Source organism: Bubalus bubalis, chromosome 10 (assembly GCF_019923935.1).
Source record: "Bubalus bubalis isolate 160015118507 breed Murrah chromosome 10, NDDB_SH_1, whole genome shotgun sequence".
NCBI lineage: Eukaryota > Metazoa > Chordata > Mammalia > Artiodactyla > Bovidae > Bubalus > Bubalus bubalis.
In genome coordinates this window covers 81,683,717-81,709,540 of record NC_059166.1, presented here as the reverse complement: position 1 = coordinate 81,709,540, position 25,824 = coordinate 81,683,717, and the positions used below count along the sequence as shown (strand labels likewise).

Sequence of the window (25,824 nt, the reverse complement as noted above, 5' to 3'; positions counted from 1 at the left end):
GATAATAAAAGCTATATATGACAAACCCACAGCAAACATTATCCTCAATGGTGAAAAATTGAAAGCATTTCCTCTAAAGTCAGGAACAAGACAAGGGTGCCCACTTTCACCATTACTATTCAACATAGTTTTGGAAGTTTTGGCCGCAGCAATCAGAGCAGAAAAAGAAATAAAGGAATCCAAATTGGAAAAGAAGAAGTAAAACTCTCACTGTTTGCAGATGACATGATCCTCTACATAGAAAACCCTAAAGACTCCACCAGAAAATTACTAGAACTAATCAATGATTATAGTAAAGTTGCAGGATATAAAATCAACACACAGAAATCCCTTGCATTCCTATACACTAATAATGAGAAAACAGAAAGAGAAATTAAGGAAACAATTCCATTCACCATTGCAACAGAAAGAATAAAATACTTAGGAATATATCTACCTAAAGAAACTAAAGACCTATATATAGAAAACTATAAAACACTGGTGAAAGAAATCAAAGAGGACACTAATAGATGGAGAAATATACCATGTTCATGGATTGGAAGAATCAATATAGTGAAAATGAGTATACTACCCAAAGCAATCTATAGATTCAATGCAATCCCTATCAAGCTACCAATGGTATTCTTCACAGAGCTAGAACAAATAATTTCACAATTTGTATGGAAATACAAAAAACCTTGAATAGCCAAAGCTATCTTGAGAAAGAAGAATGGAACTGGAGGAATCAACCTACCTGACTTCAGGCTCTACTACAAAGCCACAGTTATCAAGACAGTATGGTACTGGCACAAAGACAGAAATATAGATCAATGGAACAAAATAGAAAGCCCAGAGATAAATCCACACACATATGGACACCTTATCTTTGACAAAGGAGGCAAGAATATACAATGGATTAAAGACAATCTCTTTAACAAGTTGTGCTGGGAAAACTGGTCAACCACTTGTAAAAGAATGAAACTAGAACACTTTCTAACACCATACACAAAAATAAACTCAACATGGACTAAAGATCTAAATGTAAGACCAGAGACTATAAAACTCCTAGAGGAGAACATAGGCAAAACACTCTCCGACATACATCACAGCAGGATCCTCTATGACCCACCTCCCAGAATATTGGAAATAAAAGCAAAAATAAACAAATGGGACCTAATTAAACTTTAAAGCTTCTGCACATCAAAGGAAACTATTAGCAAGGTGAAAAGGCAGCCTTCAGAATGGGAGAAAATAATAGCAAATGAAGCAACTGATAAACAACTAATCTCAAAAATATACAAGCAACTCCTACAGCTCAACTCCAGAAAAATAAATGACCCAATCAAAAAATGGGCCAAAGAACTAAATAGACATTTCTCCAAAGAAGACATACAGATGGCTAACAAACACATGAAAAGATGCTCAACATCACTCATTATCAGAGAAATGCAAATCAAAACCACTATGAGGTACCATTTCACGCCAGTCAGAATGGCTGTGATCCAAAAGTCTACAAGCAATAAATGCTGGAGAGGGTGTGGAGAAAAGGGAACCCTCTTACACCGTTGGTGAGAATGCAAACTAGTATAGCCACTATGGAGAACAGTGTGGAGATCCCTTAAAAAACTGGAAATAAAACTGCCTTATGATCCAGCAATCCCACTGCTGGGCATACACACTGAGGAAACCAGAATTCAAAGAGACACATGTACCCCAATGTTCATCGCAGCACTGTTTATAATAGCCAGGACATGGAAGCAACCTAGATGTCCATCAGCAGATGAATGGATAAGAAAGCTGTGGTACATATACACAATGGAGTATTACTCAGCCAGTAAAAAGAATACATTTGAATCAGTTCTAATGAGGTGGATGAAACTGGAGCCTATTATACAGAGTGAAGTAAGCCAGAAAGAAAAACACCAATACAGTATACTAACGCATATATATGGAATTTAGAAAGATGGTAGCAATAACCCTGTGTACGAGACAGCAAAAGAGACACTGATGTATAGAACAGTCTTATGGACTCTGTGGGAGAGGGAGAGGGTGGGAAGATTTGGGAGAATGGCATTGAAACACGTATGATATCATGTATGAAACGAGTCGCCAGTCCAGGTTCAATGCACGATACTGGATGCTTGGGGCTGGTGCACTGGGACGACCCAGAGGGATGGTATGGGGAGGGAGGAGGGAGGAGGGTTCAGGATGGGGAACACATGTATACCTGTGGCAGATTCATTTTTATATTTGGCAAAACTAATATTGTAAATTTTAAAAATAAAATTAAATTAAATTAAAAAAAACAGATGAATGGTTAAAAAAAACGAATTTTTATAGCAGCCTTATGTATAATCCTGCCAAACTGGAAGCAACAAAAATGTTCTTTAATGAGTAAATAGGTAAATAAACTGTGCTATCTCCACACAGTGGAATACCATTCAGCAATAAAAAATTATGAGCTATCAAACCATGCAAAGACATGGATGAATATCAAGTATATATTGCTAAGTGAAGCCAGTCTGAAAAGGTCAGTCTCTACCATTCCATTTATGACCTCCTGAAAAAGGCAGAACTACAGAGATGGTAAATAGATCACTGGCTTCCAGAGGTTCAAGAAGGGATAGGTTGGGGAAGGATTAAATAGGTGAAGCATAGGAGACTTTTTTAGGGCAATTAAACTATTCTGTATGATACTGTAATGACACCTGTATTTGTGAAAACCCACAGAATTTGATTACAAAGAGTGAGCCTTATTATATGCAAATTAAAAGAAATCATTTAAGAGGTCAGAGGGTCACAGGATGGAATGCAGACTGTGAGTAAAAGAATCTAACTCCGTGCTTCAGTGGTAAAGAATCCGCCTGCCAGTGCAGGAGATGTGGGTTTGATCTCAGAGTCAGGAAGATCCCCTAGAGTAGAAAATGACAATCCACTCCAGTATTCTTGCCTGGAAAATTCCATGGACAGAGGAGCCTGACAGGCTACAGTCCATGGGGTCGTAAAGAGTTGGACATGACTTGAACATGCATGCACACACACACGTTACAAATATATGGAATCACTGAAGGGGAAAAAGTCACTTACTTGTGTAATACTAAAAGTAAGGGTAAAGGCAGAAGGAATTGTACCAGAGCACTATTCTACAGTTGATAAAGCTGTTTCCCCCAGGAATACAGGAAAATAATTCTAAAATCAGTGTATAAGGAACTGAATAACTAAGTAAATGGATAGCAGATGCTGGAAGCCAGGTATCTCACTGTTGGAGTGTGAGGTTATAGGTAAGTGAGAGGAGGAGTCTACAATGTACTAAAGTTGGAGACATCAGTTGAACTTATGTTTAACATATAAGGTCAAGATGCAGTTAGTGACATACAGAAATATCTATGGATATGTGAATATACATGAATTAGTATACACATATATATCTCCCTTGCTCTGTTAGCCAAGAATGCCTGGATGCAACAATACTCCAGCAACAACAGGAAAAATTGGTGCCCAGATCTTGGTTTTCCAGGTCTGGGGTGGGAAATATGCAGGACAAGCCTGGGGTATCTTGTAGTGCTTGTAGTTAGAAAATGTTAAAACAAAACAAAAACAACAACAACAACCAAAAAAGCCTTAAAAAAGAAAGACCAAACCTGCAGTGATGGGATTATGTTAAGAAGAGAGGCGTCAACTAAAAGAGCTCCCAATGGTCAAAGCTGAAACAATTTAAATAACAAAACAAAGCACTGAATTATATTACAAAGTATGAAATAAATGTTCATGAGTCCATATGATTATAAATAAGTGACTGAATTAATAACAAATGGGGGAGAAGAGACAAATCTCCCACGCAGAAGAATTACAAATAATCTATGTAGACACCTCATCCTCAAAGAAGGTCAGCCTAGCTCCTGATCCCTTCTTTACAGTGACTTCCTTATGAAGAGAGCAATATGGAAAGGGAAAAATAAGTAACTATAGGGGAGAAACCTTACAAACACTACCTGAGCCTAGTGGTCAGCATTAACATCAGCAGTGTTGAGTCATGTTGATAGCACACATTTTTCATACAATGCGATGAAAATGGCAATTCACTTCCATGTCTTCCTCAAAGCTCGTAACACCAGCCTAATCATAAAGAAAACGTCAGACAAATCCATTTGTAGGGCCATTCTACAAAATAGTTGACCAGTATTCCCCAAAACCATTAAGGTCATCAAAAACAAGGAAAGTCTGAAACAATAACACAGTTAAAAAAGGGCCTTAGAAGATTTGATCACTAAATGTAATGTGGTATCCTGCATGGGGGGGTTCCAAGGTGGTGCTAGTGGTAAAGAATCCTCCTGCCAATGTAGGAGATGTGGGTTCGACCCCTGGGTCAAAAATATGCCTGGAGGAGGAAATGGCAACCCACTCCAGTATTCTTGCCTGGGAAATCCCATGGACAGAGGAACCCAACAGTACACAGGGCTGCAAAGTGTCACACATGACTGAGCAAACAACAGCACACAACACATCCTGCATGGGATCTTGGTACAGAAAAAGGGCAGTCATTAGATAAAAACTGAGGACAAAGGATGAGATGGCTGGATGGCATCACCGACTCGATGGACGTGAATTCCAGGAGTTGGTGATGGACAGGGAGGCCTGGCCTGCTGCTATTCACGGGGTCACAAAGAGTTGGACACAACTGAGCGACTGAACTGAAGGACATCTGAATAAAATATTGACTTCCATGCAGAATAATGTATTAGGCTCATTAATTGTGTTAAATGTACCATACTAATTTAAGATGTTAATAACAGGGGAAGCTATTTTTGGATATATAGGGATTCTCTATCATCTTTGCAACTTTTTGTAAATCTATATTCTAAAATTGTAAGTTTATTTATTTATTTATTTAAATTTTATTTTATTTTTAAACTTTACATAATTGTATTAGTTTTGCCAAATATCAAAATGAATCTGCCACAGGTAATTTTGAAAAGTAAAAGAAGTGCAATATATTAAGATCTTTACTCTTTTGTTAATTTTTTTAATAAAAAAAAATAGAAAAGTCTTTCTCAAGCTAGAATTGAAAGAATTGGATCAGAGGATTTATAAGATTACTTCCAAGATTTTGCGATTCCATGACATGAATCTATCAAGAAATTTATCTCAAGCAAAAAACCCTAAGAATATTAGCAGGAGGGAGTAGGAGGGAGATTCAAGAGGGAGGGGATATATGTAGACAGAGGATGAGATGGCTGGATGGCATCACTAACTTGATGGATGTGAGTCTCAGTGAACTCCAGGAGTTGCTGATGGACAGGGAGGCCTGGCATGCTGCGATTCATGGGGTCGCAAAAGTCGGACACGACTGAGCGACTGATCTGATCTGATCTGATCTGAAAGCTGATTCATGTTGCTGTGCAGCAGAAACTAATACAACATTGCAAAACAATTATTCTATAATTAAAAATAATAATTTAAAAATTCTTCTCAAAAATTTAACTTTATTCTAGTTATAAAAATATATATATATTCATGGAAGAAAAAGTAAAATAAAGTATAAACAAAACAACAAAAAAAGAATATTGGAATTAACAAAGGTCCAATTTATCAATAAGCAGCCCAGTAATCTTACTATTATTTCAATTCAGTGCCTATCTAGATAATAACTGGATAAGAAAAGAAATAAAAAATCTAATATTTATATTTTTTTCTTGATAATACTTAATCTTCAGTGTTGGTCAAATCTTTTCTCACACAATCACCACAAGAGCAAAATATCTTTTCTAATGTAGAATGCTTACCGAGAATGAATGAGCACAGCATGGGAAGGGATGGTTATTTTTAAGCAGGCCCATTATATTCCTCTTGAGAGCAATGATGTACATATTCAAGTACATTCATCAGACATGGGGCTGATGATGGAAGAATGTAACAGAGGCACTGCTGCGCTTCCCCATTAGGAAGCTTGATAATCAGTGGTGGGCTAGCCCTTTGGGAGCACCAAGTATGGAGAAGTAAAGGAAAAACAACTTCCTATTTCTTCTCTAAAATGTGAGTGACCGTTCTTGAAGGCTGTACTGTAGGTAATGAATGGAAAAGATCTGCAGGTGGTAATTATTACAAAGGTTCTCAGATGGTGGTTGTGAGGGGCTGGCTGATCTGTAGCAGGAAGCCACACTGGATGAAAGTCTGTTGAGTAGTTGTATCTGACACAAAATATGTCACCTATTTAATCAAATGAACAGCCCTAGAGCTCAGCCGTGACTAACTTGCGAACAAGGGTCTACTGAGTAATGGGGGTGGGAGGGTTCAGTGTGTTAGTATTTGTAACCCTTCGGTTTCTGGCAGAAAAGGGAAGGTGCGTTGTTTTCTTTTTCTTTTTTTTTTTTTAAAGAAATTGGTAACAAATATAAACATCATCTTCTTAAAACTTTTAAATTATAAGATTTATGAAAAGCTAAGAAGATACTGAGAGGAAATCAGAAAAACCTTGTTTGATTTATGCAATCACATTATTAAAATTCCAGGGACTTCCCTGGGAGTCCAGTGGTTAGGAATCTGTGCTTCCACTGCAGGGAGCATGGGTTTGATCCCTTGTTGGGGAGATCCCACATGAGTGGTGCAGTCAAAAAATAAATAAAAAATAAAAGTTCAAACAAGCACTGCAATTTTATAGAATATCCATATGTTCCTATGTTATATTCTGCTCTTGGACATTATAAGAAGAAAGCAAAACAAGGTTCCACTGCTGTGCAGTAACTTAGCCACAACCTAACAGCCAAGCCAGAGCATGTTAAGATGTGGAAAACTAAAGAACTCAACTGTTCGGACACAGCTGGACAACAGGAGATCAGAGATGGGCTAACTAGAAGGAAGGCCAGCAAAGAATAATTAAAAGTCTGATTTCTAAAATATGTTTATAGAAATGAATTAGTATCATTTGTGAATATTGTGAGTAAAGAGAATTATGTAGTAAAGAACACCATTAGCAGTGAAGTACATGCAACTCTGCCAAAATGACTCACTTCCCTGGAAAGGCATACCAGTAAGTCCACAGTTAGAAAGAACATGATTTTAGAAGCAACCCATTTCAAACTTCCCAAATCCATAAGTCAGTCACAACGTCCCTTCATTGTCTTCTCTGGGTTCTTGTCTTCAGCATTATCCAGGGATGGGCACCCAAAAATCTATTTTCCCCTCAATCTTCCCAGAGAAACTCAGGTTTTCCCAGCTACTGCGCATGGCCATCAAAGCCATGGGAAGTCATTCCTGGATCCATCCTGGGAGAGCACGTGTGGATTCTTCATTTTTTATAGTGAATATTGAAAGACAAAGCAGACCTTGTTTTTGCTAATATCAGCAACAGTTAGAACTGGACATGGAACAACAGACTGGTTCCAAATAGGAAAAGGAGTTCGTCAAGGCTGTATATTGTCACCCTGCTTATTTAACTTATATGCAGAGTACATCATGAGAAACGCTGGACTGGAAGAAACACAAGCTGGAATCAAGATTGCCAGGAGAAATATCAATAACCTCAGATATGCAGATGACACCACCCTTATACCAGAAAGTGAAGAGGAACTAAAAAGCCTCTTGATGAAGGTGAAAGTGGACAGTGAAAAAGTTGGCTTAAAGCTCAACATTCAGAAAACAAAGATCATGGCATCTGGTCCCACCACTTCATGGGAAACAGATGGGGAAACAGTGGAAACTGTGTCAGACTTTATTTTTCTGGGCTCCAAAATCACTGCAGATGGTGACTGCAGCCATGAAATTAAAAGACGCTTACTCCTTGGAAGGAAAATTATGACCAACCTAGACAGCATATTCAAAAGCAGAGACATTACTTTGCCAACAAAGGTTTGTCTAGTCAAGGCTATGGTTTTTCCTGTGGTCATATATGGTTGTGAGAGTTGGACTGTGAAGAAGGCTGAGTGCCGAAGAATTGATGCTTTTGAACTGTGGTGTTGGAGAAGACTGTTGAGAGTCCCTTGGACTCCAAGGAGATCCAACCAATCCATTCTGAAGGAGATCAGCCCTGGGATTTCTTTGGAAGGAATGATGCTAAAGCTGAAACTCCAGTACTTTGGCCACCTGATGCGAAGAGTTGACTCATTGGCAAAGACTCTGATGCTGGGAGGGATTGGGGGCAAGAGGAGAAGGGGACGACAGAGGATGAGATGGCTGGATGGCATCACTGACTCGATGGACGTGAGTCTCAGTGAACTCCGGGAGTTGGTGATGGACAGGGAGGCCTGGCGTGCTGCAATGCATGGGGTCGCAAAGAGTCGGACAGGACTGAGCGAGACTGATCTGATCTGATCTGATCACTTCTCAAGGCAAGACCTGAGGCATTATTATTTCTAAAAAATCTCACCACTGATAATGAGGAGGGGGAAGAATAAAGGAAACATTACACTATATTATGTAGGTTAGTGATGTTAAGGTACTTGAAAGTGGTAGATTCCTCAAATAGGTTTTTTTATGTATTCTTTTTGAACTGTTACACTTAACACTAACTCCTTACTTAATAAAGAAAAGATTTGTTTTCCTACAGAAGCAGAGAAGTTATTTTCAGGTTCAACTCTATCTGAATTATCAAAACACTTCATTAAGGGAGTTGCAATTAGGATATCACACTATATTAAGACCATCTTTTTATAGGTCTCTTCTTTTGAGTTATTGCCAACTTCTCACCTGCCTGCTCTGGGTAATATTTTTCTCTCTCCAGTAAAAACCGCACATTTTAGTCTTAAGCTAGAAATGTTTTAACAAAAGGCGTTGTTTTGAGAGAATAATGAAATGCTTTTTTAAAGATTCTCCCTCATGCAAATAAAATACCCAATTATCACTTCCATCCTACTCTAATGAATCAAATGACAAACTCTCACAAAGCAAGAAAAAGTCTGAGTCCTAAATGAAGACTTGGTTCTTCTTGGCAGCTCAGGGAAAGACCATGCTTATGCCCTGGAAATGCTCAGTAAGAGATCTTAGCCATAGCACTTGTGACAGATGCTTTTTTTTTTTTTTAAAGGAACTTTTCTAGGAGCAGTCCTCTCTTTAGACACAAATCATGCTGCTGCTGCTGTGTATGTGTGTAGGGCAGGGGGCAGAGGGGACGAGGGGGAGAGTTTTGCATCCTCTCCCTCAAAGACCTGATTCATTTCATTCCAGGGCCACTTTGTTTCTGCTCAGCCCAGAGCAACAAGGTAAATGCACAATACCAGCATAATGTGCTTTCCATAACAGAATTACTCCTTTGTTCATCACTTACCAGCATATTATTAAATTATTCTATTAAAGATATATATTTGAATTTTATTCATTTTTTTGCATTGTTGTTCTTGAGATTATACAGAGAAATATTGAGGTTTTCTTTCACCTCCATAAGCAGAGATTTAAAATAACAAATATGTTTAATTTTGTGAAGTTTGATGAGAGATAAAGGAAATACAGGCAGGCAGACCTCAGACAGGTGGTGGGTTCAGTTCCAGACAACTGCAATAAAGCACAAATTTTTTGGTTTCCCAATGCATAGAAAAGTTACATTTACACTGTATTGTAGTCTATTCAGTGTTCAATAGTGTTATGTCTAAAAAAAAATGTACCTACCTTAATATAAAAATATTTTATTGGCCAAAAAAATAAAACCACTAACCATCATCTGAGCCTTGCGTGAGTTGTAGTAGTAACATCAAAGATCACTGATCACCATAATAAATATGATTATATATAGAGGAAGTTTGAGATATTGTGAGAATTACTAAAATGAGACACAGAGACATGAAGTGAGCAAATGCTATTGGAGAAATGGCCCCAATAGACTTGCTTGATGCAGGATTGCTATAAACCTTCAACTTATAAAATAAAATAAAATAAAAATGCAGCGTCTGCAAAGGTCTGCCTATACCTCTTCAGACAAATCTCAGACCTAAAGGCATTTAAGTAAATTCATTATTCACAGTCATTCAAAAAATATTTATGCCTGGCACTATTTTAGAGAAATAAAGCTGGATAAGGTCTAATGCTTGCCTCCACTCTCAAGAAACTTCAGTTCAGTTCAGTTGCTCAGTTGTGTCTGATTCTTTGCGACCCCATGCATTGCAGCACACCAGGCCTCCCTGTCCATCACCAACTCCCGGAGTTCACTCAGACTCACGTCCATCGAGTCAGTGATGCCATCCAGCCATCTCATCCTCTGTCGTCCCCTTTTCCTCCTGCTCCAATCCCTCCCAGCATCAGAGTCTTTGCCAATGAGTCAACTCTTCGCATGAGGTGGCCAAAGAACTGGAGTTTCAGCTTTAGCATCATTCCTTCCAAAGAACACCCAGGACCCATCTCCTTTAGAATGGACTGGTTGGATCTCCTTGCAGTCCAAGGGACTCTCAAGAGTCTTCTCCAACACCACAGTTCAAAAGCATCAATTCTTCGGCACTCAGCTTTCTTCACAGTCCAACTCTCACATCTATACATGACCACTGGAAAAACCATAGCCTTGACTAGACGAACCTTTGTTGGCAAAGTAATGTCTCTGCTTTCCAATATGCTACCTAGGTTGGTCATAACTTTCCTTCCAAGGAGTAAGCATCTTTTAATTTCATGGCTGCAGTCACCATCTGCAGTGATTTTGGAGCCCAGAAAAATAAAGTCTGACACTCTTTCCCCATCTATTTGCCATGAAGTGATGTGACCAGATGCCATGATCTTTGTTTTCTGAATGTTGAGCTTTAAGCCAGCTTTTTCACTCTCCTCTTTCATTTTCATCAAGAGGCTTTTTAGTTCCTCTTCACTTTCTACCAACTAGCAAAAGACATGATATGATATAATTTGGTAGATGACATTAGATAGGTACAGACAAATCTCCCATAATTGCAAAGTTTGACAGGCACATTGCGTCCTGTGCATGGCTCCTGGGCTAACTGGTTGTCAGGCTGTGCTGATGACAAGTTATTCAAGCTCTTAGCATATGACTTAGCATATAAGCTTAGCATATGGCAGCTCAATGGACTGGGTTAATGAATGGATGGAGGTTGATGTTCCCATTAGAGGTTGTTAATTCATAAAACAATGTCTGTTGAGCCTGGCAAAATAAAACTTTGCTTATACATACTTCTTAGCCTAAGAGGTAAATTGTTTTTAATGTTCTGAGAGTTCCTAATGAGGACAGTTAAGTTTAGAAGGAAAGAGTCATCACATTAGGTTAAAAAGTACATAGCATTCCTCGGCCTTGATGGTTATGATGCTCACAGATGTGCCTGATGAGTTTAAAGCAGCAAGAAACAGAAAGCGATTGGTCTTGCCAAGGACTAGCTACAGCCCTACAGTTTTCTGTAAGGGAAGGAGAGAAGAACAATCACAGCTTTTTAAATTTGTGCTTCTGAATCATCTGAAGTGTGTTTTGTTGTTTTTTTTTAATGGTCTTTTATGTACTGAATTGTGTGAAAGATTCATATGTTGAAGCCATAACCACCAATACCTCAGAATATGGCTGAATTTGGAGATAGGACCTCTAAAGAGGTGATTAAGTTAAAATAAGGCCCCACACTATTACCAAACTAGACAGCATAATAAAAAGCAGAGACACTACTTTGCCAACAAAGGTCTGTCTAGTCAAAGCTATGGTTTTTCCTGTAGTCGTATACGGATGCGAGAGTTGGACCATAAAGAATGCTGAGCGCTGAAGAACTGATGCTTCAGAATTGTGGTGTTGGAGAAGACTCTTGAGAGTCCCCGGACTGCAAGGAGATCCAACCAGTCCATCCTAAAGGAAATCAGTCCTGAATATTCATTGGAAGGACTGATGCTGAAGCTGAAACTCCAATACTTTGGCCACCTGATAGGAAGAGCTAACTTACTGGAAAAGACCCTGATGCTGGGAAAGATTGAAGGCCGGAGGCAAAGGGGATGACAGAGGATGAGATGGTTGGATGGCATCACTGACTTGATGGACATGAGTTTGAGCAAGCTCAGGGAGTTGGTGATGGACAGGGAAGCCTGGCATGCTGCAGTCCATGGGGTTACAAAGAGTCGGACACAACTGAACAACTGAGTTGAACTGCTGGCCCCACATGGTGGGTCCTACTCAGTCAGATTGTGTGGTCTTATCAGAAAAAATTAGGGCACACTGAGAGACATGAGGGGCTCAGGAGTATGGAGGGAGGACCCTGTGGAGAGTTAGCAAGAGTGCAGCCATCTACAAGTCAAGGACAGAGGCCGCAAAAGAAACCAAACCTGCCAGTACCATCACCTTGGACTTCTAGACCTCAGAATGACTAGAACATACCATTTCTGTTGTTCAAGTCACACAGTCTGAAGTATTTTGCAGCCTGAGTAAACTAACACAACTTCCCAGTCACCCCCACCCACCCTCCCAACCAACAGAAAATATTGATTTAGTTGGGGCTGGGCAGGCACAAATCTGAATTTTTAAAAAGCACACATGTGAATCTGATTCCAGAATTCCTAGGATGACACCTTGAAAAACACAGCTACCAAGAACTATCCATGTTTTGCCAGAGAGGTCACCTTCCTGCTGAATACCTTCACCTGTCTTCTGCATGGGATTCAACCACTGCTGCCCCTGCTTTGGTTGGCAGAGGTCTGGGACCAAAGATGTCTGTTCATACTGGACTCCAGTCATCACACAAATGGAGAAGAGGGAGGGAACAGTAAGCCTACCTAGGCCCCCGTCTATTAGAACAGGCATCCTCTGAAGCTGTGACTCTGGAATTCAAATCTCATTTATGCATTCATGGATGCTTCAAAGTTATTTCTATTTGGCTGTGCTTCTGAGACAGGAAAGGGGCAAGACACAACCTTTAAAAGAATGATATAGCCCGAGGACATGACATAAACTGATTAGAAACAACCAGGTCCAAGATAGCAGACTAGTTGACTTCCACTGGATCTTCAGCCTCAATATATGCTCATTGTAACACATCAACAACCTAAATGACACACCCACAGGCACCTTGACAGCTCCCAGGCCCATCATAAAGGTCAAGAAGTGGTAGTGGCCTAATTCCTGGAAATCCTTCTCTCATAAGAGCTGGAATACTCTTCCCACTAAGCCTATGAAATTGGGCTTCCCTTGTGCAAGAAGATCCAACCAATCCATTCTAAAGGAGATCAGCCCTGCGTGTTCTTTGGAAGGAATGATGCTAAAGCTGAAACTCCAGTACTTTGGCCACCTCATGCGAAGAGTTGACTCATTGGAAAAGACTGATGTTGGGAGGGATTGGGGGCAGGAGGAAAAGGGGACAACAGAGGATGAGATGGATGTAAGTTTGAGTGAACTCCGAGAGTTGGTGATGGACAGGGAGGCCTGGCGTGCTGCGATTCATGGGATCGCAAAGAGTCGGACACAACTAAGCGACTGAACTGACTGAACTGAACTGTGGCTCAGCTGGTAAAGAATCTGCCTGCAATGCAGGAGACCTGGGTTCAATCCCTGCATTGGGAAGATACCCTGGAGAAGGGAAAGGGTGCCCACTCCAGTATTCTGGCCTGGAGAATTCCAGGGACTATACAGTTCTTGGGGTCACAAAGGGTTAGACATGACTGAGTGACTTTCACGAAATTACTCACCCCTATAAAAACTTACAATCCCCAAACCCTGGTGCCTCTCTTGCCTTCTGAGATGGCCAACACTCGGTGTATAGAATGTGTTTCCTCTCTGAATAAACCTTCCTTCACTTTACTGTGGCTCACTTTTGAATCCTCTCCTGTGTGAAGCCAAGAACCCACACTTGGCAGCCGTCCCAGGGACATAACCTGGGATGTGACCATCTTCTCACACCCAACTCTATTTCCAGCAATTTTTCTCTTGGGTCTCCTTTCAGTTCTAACTCAGGGTTGTAGTCAAGTTTATCAAGCACTCCTGGAAAAAAAAAAATTACTTCCATTATCTGAGAAGTTCCTGTGGAAACAGTTCTTTTATATATCAGGGTTTTCAACATCTGACACTAATGATGTAAACTTGTTCCAGGGCACCAGGCCACTCGGTAACAGAGTGAACCCTCCAGAAAAATCGCAAGGTTGGAAAAGTCTGTCTCCAAGGTTTTATCTTCTTCTATGTTTCACATTATCTCAGTGAGGCCACTAATCCTTGCCTCAGACATAGGCAGCTCCTCTACGTTCCATTTACTTCATTTGGAGGAAGTTCTCCTAACATTCATTTACTCAGTCATTCATTCAACAAATCCTTATTGAGTTTCCTCTTTGTAGCTGTTAGACGCTGAAATAAGTGGTGGGTATACCATGATAGTTTCTGCTTTTAAAGAGATTATAGTCATGGGCAGGGGCAGTGAGGAAATTCATCAAATATCATTATATCCTCTTTGGTAGGAGGATATAATGACACACAGATAAAAAGGAGCCAGGGTGGAAACAGGGGCTATGAGGATGCAGCCCAGAGATCTGACCAAAGGAATTTTCTCAGAGGAAGGAAAAAAACTCTTTCCAGGCTCATGCAAAGGCAGATGTGACGAGATTCACTTGTGAGCTGCAGCAGAGGATGTGGTGAATACAACTATGGAAGGTGGATGCTGATGGGGAGGTCAAATCCAGGCTGTGCAGGAGTCTGGTAATGGAGCTGGGGTTCAGGTAGTTCTCATGTCATTAAATCATCTGTTTAATGGGGAAAAAAAGATCAGTGCACTGAATGGACGCCAATGTAATAAATAACAGTCATAGTAGACTTACCGACCATGTACATGTCCAATTCTTACTGCAGGTGGTGGTAGAACCAGGCTTGTTAATATGGCTATTGTTTAGCACAGAAGTAGTATATGAAACTAGCCCCAAAGTATGATAGGTTTTTCTTTCTTTAGCTGTGAGGCTCTAAATCTACAGTAGACTATTTTTTTAAATTATATCAGATGTCACAAGGATGATACCACGTTATCTATCATCCAAATGAAACATTACTTTTCAACCAAATTTAGCAACTGGAAGATTTTTATGTAAAGTACTTAGGAATGCAATTTACCTGAAATAGCAATCGTGAAAGTGAATATGTTCTATGGAGGGCTTTTCTGAGCCAGCCTTTTATAGAAGGCACGTCTGGACATGTCCCGCTTATCTTCCCCTGGAAGAGGAAAATAATATCTAATCCTGGAATCACAACAGTTTCAGGACTGACTACACGCCACCATCAACTCTTTTCTTCTGGAAAGCAGACCCGTACACTTAAACACAAACAGCAGCCAGTTAGCGGCCACAAATGCTAACTGGTAAATTAACTTAGAGTGGGTGAGACAGACTACTAAAATTTTGACTCTCCTGCTAAATTTAGTCAAGGAAGATCCATCTATGCCAATTTCAAATGGTTTCCAGGAGCTGCTTGATCACACAGTTCAGCCAGAGACTGAAGACTAAAATAGAAAATGGAAATTTAGTTATTTCCTACATCTAAATGTGCTTCTAATTAAAGTGCCTAAACACGCCCCTACTTTACAGAAGCAATAAATAGTTCTTTTCTGCTGTCCAAGGTTTAGGATATTTTGTAATGAATTCATTCTTGCTGGCTGGCTCTTTCTTTGACTCAGTCACAGAGACCCAGATGAGCTGGGGCTGCAGAACGAAGAGGAAATGCAGAACCACCACCATGTCAGTGGGAAATACCAGCCATGCTTTTTTTTTCTTCCATGAATTTCAGTTCAATATTAAAATGTATCAGATAAAACTTTGTTCAATGTATTAAGTTATTTCCTTCTTATTTCTCCCTCTAGCACCGGTTCCGTTCCAGAGGCTGCTTTATCAATATAACTGGTAGTTTCTTTTCACAAATACATTTCTTGCACGCTTCAGCTACTGCCAGCATAAATAATAATGTTAGAAATATGTGATTACACAGGTGTGACCTTGATTTGGAGATTCTGAAAATGATATTTGCGTTATTCTATTTTAGATACAACTACTACATACAGTGTGTTTTCAGCTGTTCTGTATATCACCAGGATTAAACAGCCTATGGCTTTGGAATCAGGACCCTGAAATAAATGTGTATTTTTTGCCCCTGACTGTCTACGTAACCTTGACAAAGACATTTACTGTGTCTTGGCTCAGTTCCTCTATCTGTAAAACAAGGACCAAAATATTGACTTTACTAATAAGGCTGTGGTACAGATTAGTTATCCTAGCTTTGCAAAACTGCTTGCAGAAAAAGTCATCAGGCTGCAAAAATCACAGTAAGCAAAGGATATACTTATTCTGCACATCCTTACACATACTACCCTTTCCCGTTCAAATCATTCATTCCCTTCTCCCACATTTCAGAGCCTCTCAGGTGAGAAATGAACTAATGGTAGATATCACCAGGCATTCCTCCTGAAATAAGCTCATGAAATGTGAAGCAATGCATAATTTAGTACCTAGTGCCACTGAGTATACCTGCACACTCAGTCATGTCTGACTCTGAGACCCCATGGACTGTAGCCTGCCAGGCTCCTCTATCCATGGGATTTCCCTGGCAAGACACTAGAGTGAGTTTTCATCTCCTCCTCCAGGGGATCTTAGTCCAGGGATCAAACCCGCATCTCTTGCACTGGCAGGCAGTTTCTTACCACTGTGCCACCTGGGAAGCCCTTAATACCTATTTTAAAGTTTTAATTAGATTCTAATACTTGTAGCCTGTTTTTTTCTTTTTTAAGAGTACACTGAATTTTTCACTAACAATTTTATTCTGGTTTTTATATTATGTCAATACTGTCATCGTTGTCATCATCATAAATGTCTACTGAATGTCAATAAACTAGTTGTCAGGGGCTTCCCAGGTCGGTAAAGCATCTGTCTACAATGCGGGAGACCCGGTTCCATCCCTGGGTCGGGAAGATCCCCTGGAGAAGGAAATGGCAATCCACTCCAGTACTCTTGCCTGGAAAATCCCAAGGACAGAGGAGCCTGGTAGGCTACAGTCCATGGGGTCGCAAAGAGTCAGACACGACTGAGCGACTTCACTTTTACTTTCCCAGGTGGCGCTAGTGGTGAAGAACCCAATAGTCAATGCAGGAGATGTAAGAGACTCGGGTCTGATCCCTGGGTTGGGAAGAGCCTCTGGAGGAGGGCGTGGCAGCCCACTCCAGTGTTCTTGCCTGGAGAATCGCCTGGACAGAGGAGCCTGGCGGGCACAGTCCATAGGATCGCACAGAGTTGGACACGACTAAAGCAACTGAGCACACATGCAGGCAGACTAGGTGCCGGACACCGCGCTAAGCTTTTTAACATGGACTATCTCATTTAACTCTCACGATTCACCAAGTATTGTCACTGTTATTCCCATTTTACTGATAAGGCAGTTGAGGTTTACAGAGGTCAAATAATTTGAAGTCACATGACTTGGAAGTGCTGTAACTAGAGTTCAAACTTGGTTTGAACTGACCCCAGAAGCTCAGGTTTTAATCACCTTGCTATACCCCCATCCTGCTAATCTTCATGACTAAATTACTCAGCAGCCAAAAGTGGTGTTAAAATTTAATGCAATTACAGAAAGGAAGAGGATGTCAAGTAGCTGATACTGCAGATATAGAAAATGTCCCCAAATTAAAGCAGCTTTTTAATTAAAAGATTCAAATAAACCTATACAGTAAAAGGAGGAAAATCAACCCCAGGAGAGAATAGAGCTGATTTTTCCAACTGAGTAGTAGCAGTATGAATATACTTTTATATAAAGTATGTCCAACATATTACTTTTTCAACATATTACTTTTCTCCCCTAAATTATTTAAAAATATAATTAAGGCTTTTAAATAAGATTTAAATCTGTAAAGGGTGTTTAAAAAGATATTACATTAAATTGAACATTAAAGTAGATGAATTCTAAGTATCCTTCTATCTCAAAAGTTCAATAATTCTCTGAATGATCAGTGAAAATATAAATGAATTAAACAGAACTTCTCTGTATATATATATGATATGATATTACTTTCACATTTCTCATGGAAGCTTTTTGAAGTTTCTTCACTTCCTATTAGCCTCCTATAATCACTCAGAATTTCTTCCTCTCATTAGGTAACTTTCATTCATTGTCAGATGAACAGATAACTTGTCATCAACACCAGTTTTGATTCAAAGAGGGCTCTTTAACTGAAATTGTCTGGAAAGCATTTATTTATTGACTATAAATCATTTTTTAAATTATATTGGCAGATTTCTAAATAGTTCTACTTAGAAGTTGTTTTCAGAATTAAAATTATTTTGAAAATAAAAATGACATGTATATTTAAAAACAAATTTTTAAAACATCTTTATATTGAATATTTCTGATTATTACAACAAATGTAAGCAGAATAATGAGTATATGTTTTCAAATACTACATTGTTAGTATTCTTTAAAAATTCAATATCACATAACTTCTTTGCCATGAAATTGCCTGCAATTCTTCAAGATGCATAAAATGTATTCACAGTTATGTATTTGAAATTTTTCACATTTTCAATTGACTGCCGATTAAAATAGTTTTCACAATTGTCTAATTTTATGATTCCTTCAAGTTTCCCTTGAGTTAGATGCTGCAACATTTTAGTCTCCCTCAGTTTTATTCTATTCTGGCAAAGAGTATAAATTCATTGTTGGTAGACTATTCTCCATGGACCGCACACGTTACTGCATGTCTTCAGACTGACTGTTTTGTTCCAGACTGTCTTTTTAAGTATGCTTATAGAGCAAACAGCCTGGGAAGAGAGAAAGAATGTCTCCTCCAGAGCAAGGGACATGTTGGTGTACAGTCTCAGAAGATAAAGATAGTTTTTCCCTCTGGAGCAAAGTTCAGGCATACTTACTGCCCCTTATAAAAGATTCAGGTCCCCCGAGGTCTAGGCTTCTCTCCTGTAACACAGCTCACTGCCTATGAGGTGTCAGCTGGTGCTCTGTGCATCAGATAAGGTAAATGGGATTCAAGAAATCAATGCTAAAAATGCCGATTCTCTGGCTATGACTATTGCTGCATGTGCTAAACTGTCCTTTATCTCTAACCCAGGAGTCTCATGTCTTTTAACACCATCCATGAAACTCTAGAAGGCTAACATATGAGCTTGAAAATAAGGTCACAATTCTTCCCAGCTTCTGTGATGAGAATGGCATACTGACAGAGGCATGACTTTGTGCAAGAGAAACAGGGAAGACCTTTTGGGCCAATTAAAGGCATTTGAAGGAAGTCCACAATATTGATAGTGACTCAGTTCAGTTCAGTCACTCAGTCATGTCCGACTCCCTGTGATCCCATGAACTGCAGCACACCAGGCCTCCCTGTCCATCACCAACTCCCAGAGTTTACCCAAACTCATGTCCATTGAGTCAGTGATGCCATCTAATGATCTCATCCTCTGTTGTCTCCTTCTCCTCCTGCCTTCAATCTTTCCCAACATCAGGATCTTTTCAAATGAGTCAGCTCTTCACATCAGGTGGCCAAAATATTGGAGTTTCAGCTTCAACATCAGTCCTTCCAATGAGCACCCAGGACTGATCTCCTTCAGAATGGACTGGTTGGATCTCCTTGCAGTCCAAGGGACTCTCAAGAGTCTTCTCCAACACCACAGTTCAAAAGCATAAATTCTGTCCTCAGCTTTCTTTATACTCCAACATGCATATCCATACATGACTACTGGAAAAACCATAGCCTTGACTAGACAGACCTTTGTTGACAAAGTAATGTCTCTGCTTTTTAATATGCTATCTAGGTTGGTCATAACTTTCCTTCCAAGGAGTAAGCGTCTTTTAATTTCATGGCTGCAATCACCATCTGCAGTGATTTTGGAGCCCAGAAAAATAAAGTCTGATACTGTTTCCACTGTTTCCCCATCTATTTCCCATGAAGTAATGGGACCAGATGCCACGATCTTCATTTTCTGAATGTTGAGCTTTAAGCCAACTTTTTCACTCTCCTCTTTCACTTTCATCAAGAGGCTTTTGAGTTCCTCTTCACTTTCTGCCATAAGGGTGGTGTCATCTGCATATCTGAGGTTATTCATATTTCTCCTGGCAATCTTGATTCCAGCTTGTGATTCCTTCAGCCCAGTGTTTCTCAAGATGTGCTCTGCATATAAGTTAAATAAGCAGGGTGACAACATACAGCCTTGATGTACCCCTTTTCCTATTTGGAACCAGTCTGTTGTTCCATGTCCAGTTCTAACTGTTGCTTCCTGACCTGCATACAGGTTTCTCAAAAGGCAGGTCAGGTGGTCTGGTATTACCATCTGTTTCAGAATTTTCCACAGTTTATTGTGATCCACACAGTCAACGGCTTTGGCATAGTCAGTAAAGCAGAAATAGATGTTTTTCTGGAACTCTCTTGCTTTTTCCCTGTATACATGTTTCTCAAGAGGCAGGTCAGGTGGTCTGGTATTCCCATCTCTTTCAGAATTTTCCACAGTTTATTGTGATCCACACAGTCAAAGGCTTTGGCATAGTCAATAAAGCAGAAATAGATTTTTCTGGAACTCTCTTGCTTTTTCAATGATCCAGCGGATGTTGGCAATTTGATCCCTGGTTCCTGGGCCTTTTCTAAAACCAGCTTGAACATCTGGAAGTTCATGGTTCACATATTGCTGAAGCGTGGCTTGGAGAATTTTGAGCATTACTTTACTAGCGTGTGAGATGAGTACAACTGTGCAGTAGTTTGAGCATTCTTTGGCATTGCCTTTCTTTGGGATTAGAATGAAAACTGACCTTTTCCAGTCCCGTGGCCACTGCTGAGTTTTCCTAATTTGCTGGCATATTGAGTGCAGCACTTTCACAGCATTATCTTTTAGGATTTGAAATAGCTCAACTGGAATTCCATCACCTCCACTAGCCTTGTTTGTAGTGATAGTGAATATGTGACTGAATTGATTGGTTAACTATGCAATGAATGGTCCACTGATTTACTGCCTGTAAATGAGACAGAAGTGAGGTGGTGGTTGTAGATGAAAACTGGGAAATCAGTTCAAAGACAGTTGCCTGAAAGATGCTGACAGTTGCTAACTCTGTCCAGGGTGGGCTTTTTGTTCTTTTTTTTTTTAACCAGTTGAGTTATTGACCTCTATATTGTGGATACCAGTATTACAATTCATGATGGATATGCAAAAGTTTCCATCCCAATAGTTACAGAGATGAGCCTCTATATGGAGTGAAAGCAGGCAAATTTGCAACCAGTGGGGCAGAAACCAGATTGATTGTTAGTTCTCTGGCTGGGGCATCTGGGAGATGAGGGTGGTGGATACCCTATAATTGTTAAGGAAGAATGGCCACAGCAGGGACGTCTTATTTCTGAGGCCCCCTTGTATCCTACTAAGCTATATTTAAATACACTCAGAGATGATAAGAGAAGGTTTCAGAGTTTTTGCAGTGAGCTTTGGCTGCTATGGGGGACCTTAAACTCTCTTGGAGAGATTTTCCTGGAAGAGACAAACTCTTAGGGGAAACCATAGCTGAATCACTATTATTCAGGCTCTGACGGCCCAGGTGGTGTCTCTGATGCTGATGAAGGTGAATCAACGGAGAATGAGAAACTAACCAAGCGATTCTAGATCTTTTCTTAGTGTTAGCCCCTAGTCCTTATGTTAAAACTGGGCAAAAACTTAAGAGATGTAATCATACGATGGGGTAGCAATTGATCCAAATTAAAGTGGAGCTCTTTTTAAACAAGTATTGTGTAAGTCAGGCACAAGTCACCAAAGGGTACAAAAACCCCACAGCACTAGCCAAAAAACAGTATGGCTGGTGGCTGCTAAATCAAAGTGTCCTCAAGGCCAGTGTCACCTTGTCAGTCAATCTGGGGACGAAAAGTGATTCACGGTGGGGAAGAAAAGACTTTGTGACACCTGGGCAACTTTGGGCCAATTCAGTGTACTACTGCTATTTCTTCTACCTCTGAATATACAGTAAGAATTGAGGTGTTATATGCATGTACTTGGTGGCTCAGTGGTCAAGAAGTCACCTGCAATGCAGGAGCCCCAGGAGATGTGGGTTCAATCTCTGGGTTGGGAAGATCCCCTGGAGAAAGGCATGACAACCCACTCCAGTATTGGGTTGCCTAGAGAATTCCATGGACAGACGAGCCTGCCAGGCTACAGTCCATAGGGTTGCAAAGAGCTGGACACAACTGAAGAGACTTGGCAAGCACTCATGCATGCATGTACTTTCCTATCCATAAATGCCAGAAGGAAGTCTCCCAACTGGGAAGTGCCCTAAGAAAGAAGTGATAAAGGGACCTGTAAATAGGTCCTCAAATCATCTCCTCAGCCCCTCCTAGGTGGTCCAACAGATAAAGTATAGTATCCCAGAAGAAAAAGGGGAAGCCACAGCCCTGAAGCCTTGATTTAGAGGTAGGAGGGGTAGCAAGAGATGAAATATCTCAATATATTGCACTTTATGGGCAGTAAAAAAGGCTAATGAGAGCTTGAGATACACTGAATCCAATTGTTCCCAAAGCCCTGGTATTGTGACTCTAACTGAAATCACTGTAGAAAACCCAACATGCAACAATGGACTGGATCAAAATTAGGAAAGGAGTACATCAAGGCTGCATATTGTCACCTGCTTATTTAACTTATATATAGAGTCCATCACGTGAAATGCTGGGCTGGATGACTCACAAGCTGGAATCAAGACTGCCTGGAGAAGTTATCAGCAACCTCAGATATGCAGATGGTATCACTCTAATGGAAGAAAGTTAAGAGGAAATAAAGAAGCCTCTTGATAAGAGTGAAAGAGGAGAGTGAAAAAGCTGGCTTAAAACTCAACATTCAAAACTCTAAGATCATGGCATCCAGTTCCATCACTTCATGGCAAATAGAAGGGGAAAAATGGAAACAGTGACAGATTTTATTTTCATGGGCTCCAAAATCATTGTGGACAGTGACTCGTCACAAAATTAAAAGATGCTTTATACTTGGAAGACAAGCTATGACAAACCTAGACAGCATATTAAAAAGCAGAGACATCACTTTGCCAACAAAGGTCCATCTAGTCAAAGCTATAGTCAAACCTATGGTTTTTGCAGTAGTCAGGTGTGGATAAGCAGGTTGGACCATAAAGAAGGTTGAGCACTGAAGAATCGATGCTTCACAACTGTGGTGCTGGAGAATACTTTTGAGAGTCCCTTGGACTGCAAGGAGATCAAACCAGTTAGTCATAAAGGAAATCAACCCTGAATATTCATTGGAAGGACTGATGCTGAAGCTGAAGCTCCAATACTTGGACCATCTGATGTAAAGAGCTGACTCATTGGATAAGAGCCTGATTCTGGGAAAGATTGAGAGCAGGAGGAGAAGGGGACAACAGAGGATGAGATGATTGGGTGGCATCACCAACTCAATGAATATGAATTTGAGCAAATTTTGGGAGATAGTGAAGCATGGCATGATGCAGTTCATGGGGTCATAAAATCAGTCACAACTTAGCAACTGAACAAAAGTATGGCAGTTGGTATGATGTCTTGGACACTGGCACCCTACAACCAAAATTGATTCATATTCATATAGCAAAGGCTCTACTATGCAGTTGCACTATTCCTAAGGACCTAAATTTCCCTACCATTTGTCACCAGTTGGTGAGTCAGGGTTATTAAAAATGCCTCTATGCTCTGACGTTCAAAGTTTTTACTATGTAGGTGATAACTTTGGTTAATAAATGAGAAGATGCAGTTTTAGTTATTCTAACTGCAGTGTTATCACACTTCAGCCAGCAGGGTGGCTGATAAACGTGATGACATTCAGAGTCTGCTTTCTTAATAAAGTTTCTTGGGACTATGTAGGGGGAATCACATTGGTCATCCCTTCAGCAGTCAAGGATGGCCACACACCACCAAAATGAAGTGTGCGCTCAGTTGTGTCAGACTCTGTGCGACCCCATGGACTGTAGCCCACCAGGCTCCTCTGTCCCTGGAATTTTCCAGGCAAGAATACCGGAGCAGGTTGCCATGTCCTCCTCCAGGGGATCTTCCCAACTCAGGGATCGAACCCGCATCTCACGTCTCCTGCATTGGCAGGCCGGTTCTTTACCACTAGCGCAACGTGGGAAGCAACCAAAAAGAAGATCAACATCTAATTTGGTGTTGGAAACAGTATGCACCTCACTTGTGCATTCTGCTTGGTATTTATATCAGCTAACTAACAGATTAGTATTCTGTGAGTGGCAGGTCCACATCAACGAGTGGCATTGGAAGCAGTCCAGGAAGCTGTGGCAGGCTGTCAATGTCTGTGGTCCCACAGCACTAATAACTCTTTTGAGCTACCAGTCTCTGGAATGGATGACTTTCTCAATTGAAGCCTCTGGTAAAGAGAGGCAGTCAGCACCCAAAGGTGCCCCCTGTAGTTTTAAGTGTGATTGTTGCATGGAAATGAAATATTCAAGAGTGTATCTATCATGACCTGAGTGACACCTCAGTTTTACATGAAAAAAAAATTACAGCTGTCTCTTTGAGGAAAACTTTATCCCCCCATTCTACCACCTGAAGGAAACTGCTGGCTCATTGGATTCTCAGTTCACAGAGGTTCACTTAAGTGCCTGGGCCCAATTCACTAATGGCCTGGCTAGGCTGAAATCTAGTAGTGTCTGCTGGGCTGCATAGCTTCTCACTTCAACAGCTGCTATGCAAACACAAAAGGGACACAGTTGCTCCACCAGCAGATAGAACTCAAGGCTATTCTCATAACTTGAGGCAACATCTCTTTTGATGAACTTTGTTCTATTTTTACTAATGCTTGGGCTATTGCCAATGGCCTGGCTATTTGGTCCACCACTTGGGAAAAAAAAAAAAAAAAAAAACTGCTTGATCAAAGACAGCTCTGTATTTTCCACTCCCGTTGAATAGGGGGTCACTACCATTTATTGAATGATCCATCCTTTCCCCACTGAATTGAATCCCTACTCATAAAATATTAAATTCTGTTGTACCCTGAGATTTCAAATTATTTGTTTCTCCCGACATTTACATTGATTCACTTCAGTTGCTCAGTCGTGTCTGACTCCCTGTGATCCCATGAACTGCAGCATACCAGGCCTCCCTGTCCATCACCAACTCCTGGAGTTCACCCAAACTCATGTCCATTGATTTGGTTATGCCATCTAACCATCTCATCCTCTGTTGTCCCCTTCTCCTCCTGCCTTCAATCTTTCCCAACATCAGGGTCTTTTCAAATGAGTCAGCTCTTCACATTAGATGGCCAAAATATTGGAGTTTCAGCTTCAATATCAGTCCTTCCCATGAACACTCAGGACTGATCTCCTTTAGGATGGACTAGTTGGATCTCCTTGCAGTCCAAGGGACTCTCAGTCTTCTCCAACACCACAGTTCAAAAGCATCCATTCTTTGGCGCTCAGCTGTCTTGACAGTCCAACTCTCACATCCATACATGACTACTGGAAAAACAATAGCCTTGACTAGATAGATCTTTGTTGACAAAGTAATGTCTCTGCTTTTTAATATGCTGTCTAGGTTGGTCATAACTTTCCTTCCAAAGAGCAAGCATCTTTTAATTTCATGGCTGCAATCACCATCTTCAGTGATTTTGGAGCCCCCCAAAATAAAGTCTGACACTGTTTCCATGTTTCCCCATCTATTTCCCATGAAGTGATGGGACCGGATGCCATGATCTTACATTGATTATTGTATGCCGCATGCCTGGTAAGGAAATTTCCCCATCATTTTTCATTTCATATATTTTCCTGGCTATTTCTGAGGTATTTATTCTTTTATCTGTATTTCAAGATGATTTTATCTAATGCCTAGAAAATTTTGTTACTGGCATTTCATTACCCATTAATTTCAGAGAATTGAGATGTTAAATATTTTTTCCATTTGTTTAAAACTTCTTTGTATGTCTTTTAATATGGTTATAGTGTATACATAATTTTCTGTGTATATCATGGGGTTTCCTTAT

At 40.3% G+C, this 25,824-nt stretch overlaps 1 long non-coding RNA gene across 1 annotated transcript in view; it reads right to left on the bottom strand.

The window, feature by feature from the left end:
* Positions 1-9,304: 9,304 nt before the first annotated feature.
* Positions 9,305-25,824, bottom strand: part of LOC123464624 — a 113,094-nt gene continuing 96,574 nt past the window's right edge. The window contains exon 3 of the long non-coding RNA XR_006639656.1: positions 9,305-9,462. This is a non-coding gene — a long non-coding RNA (uncharacterized LOC123464624). The remainder of the gene's footprint in view (positions 9,463-25,824) is intronic.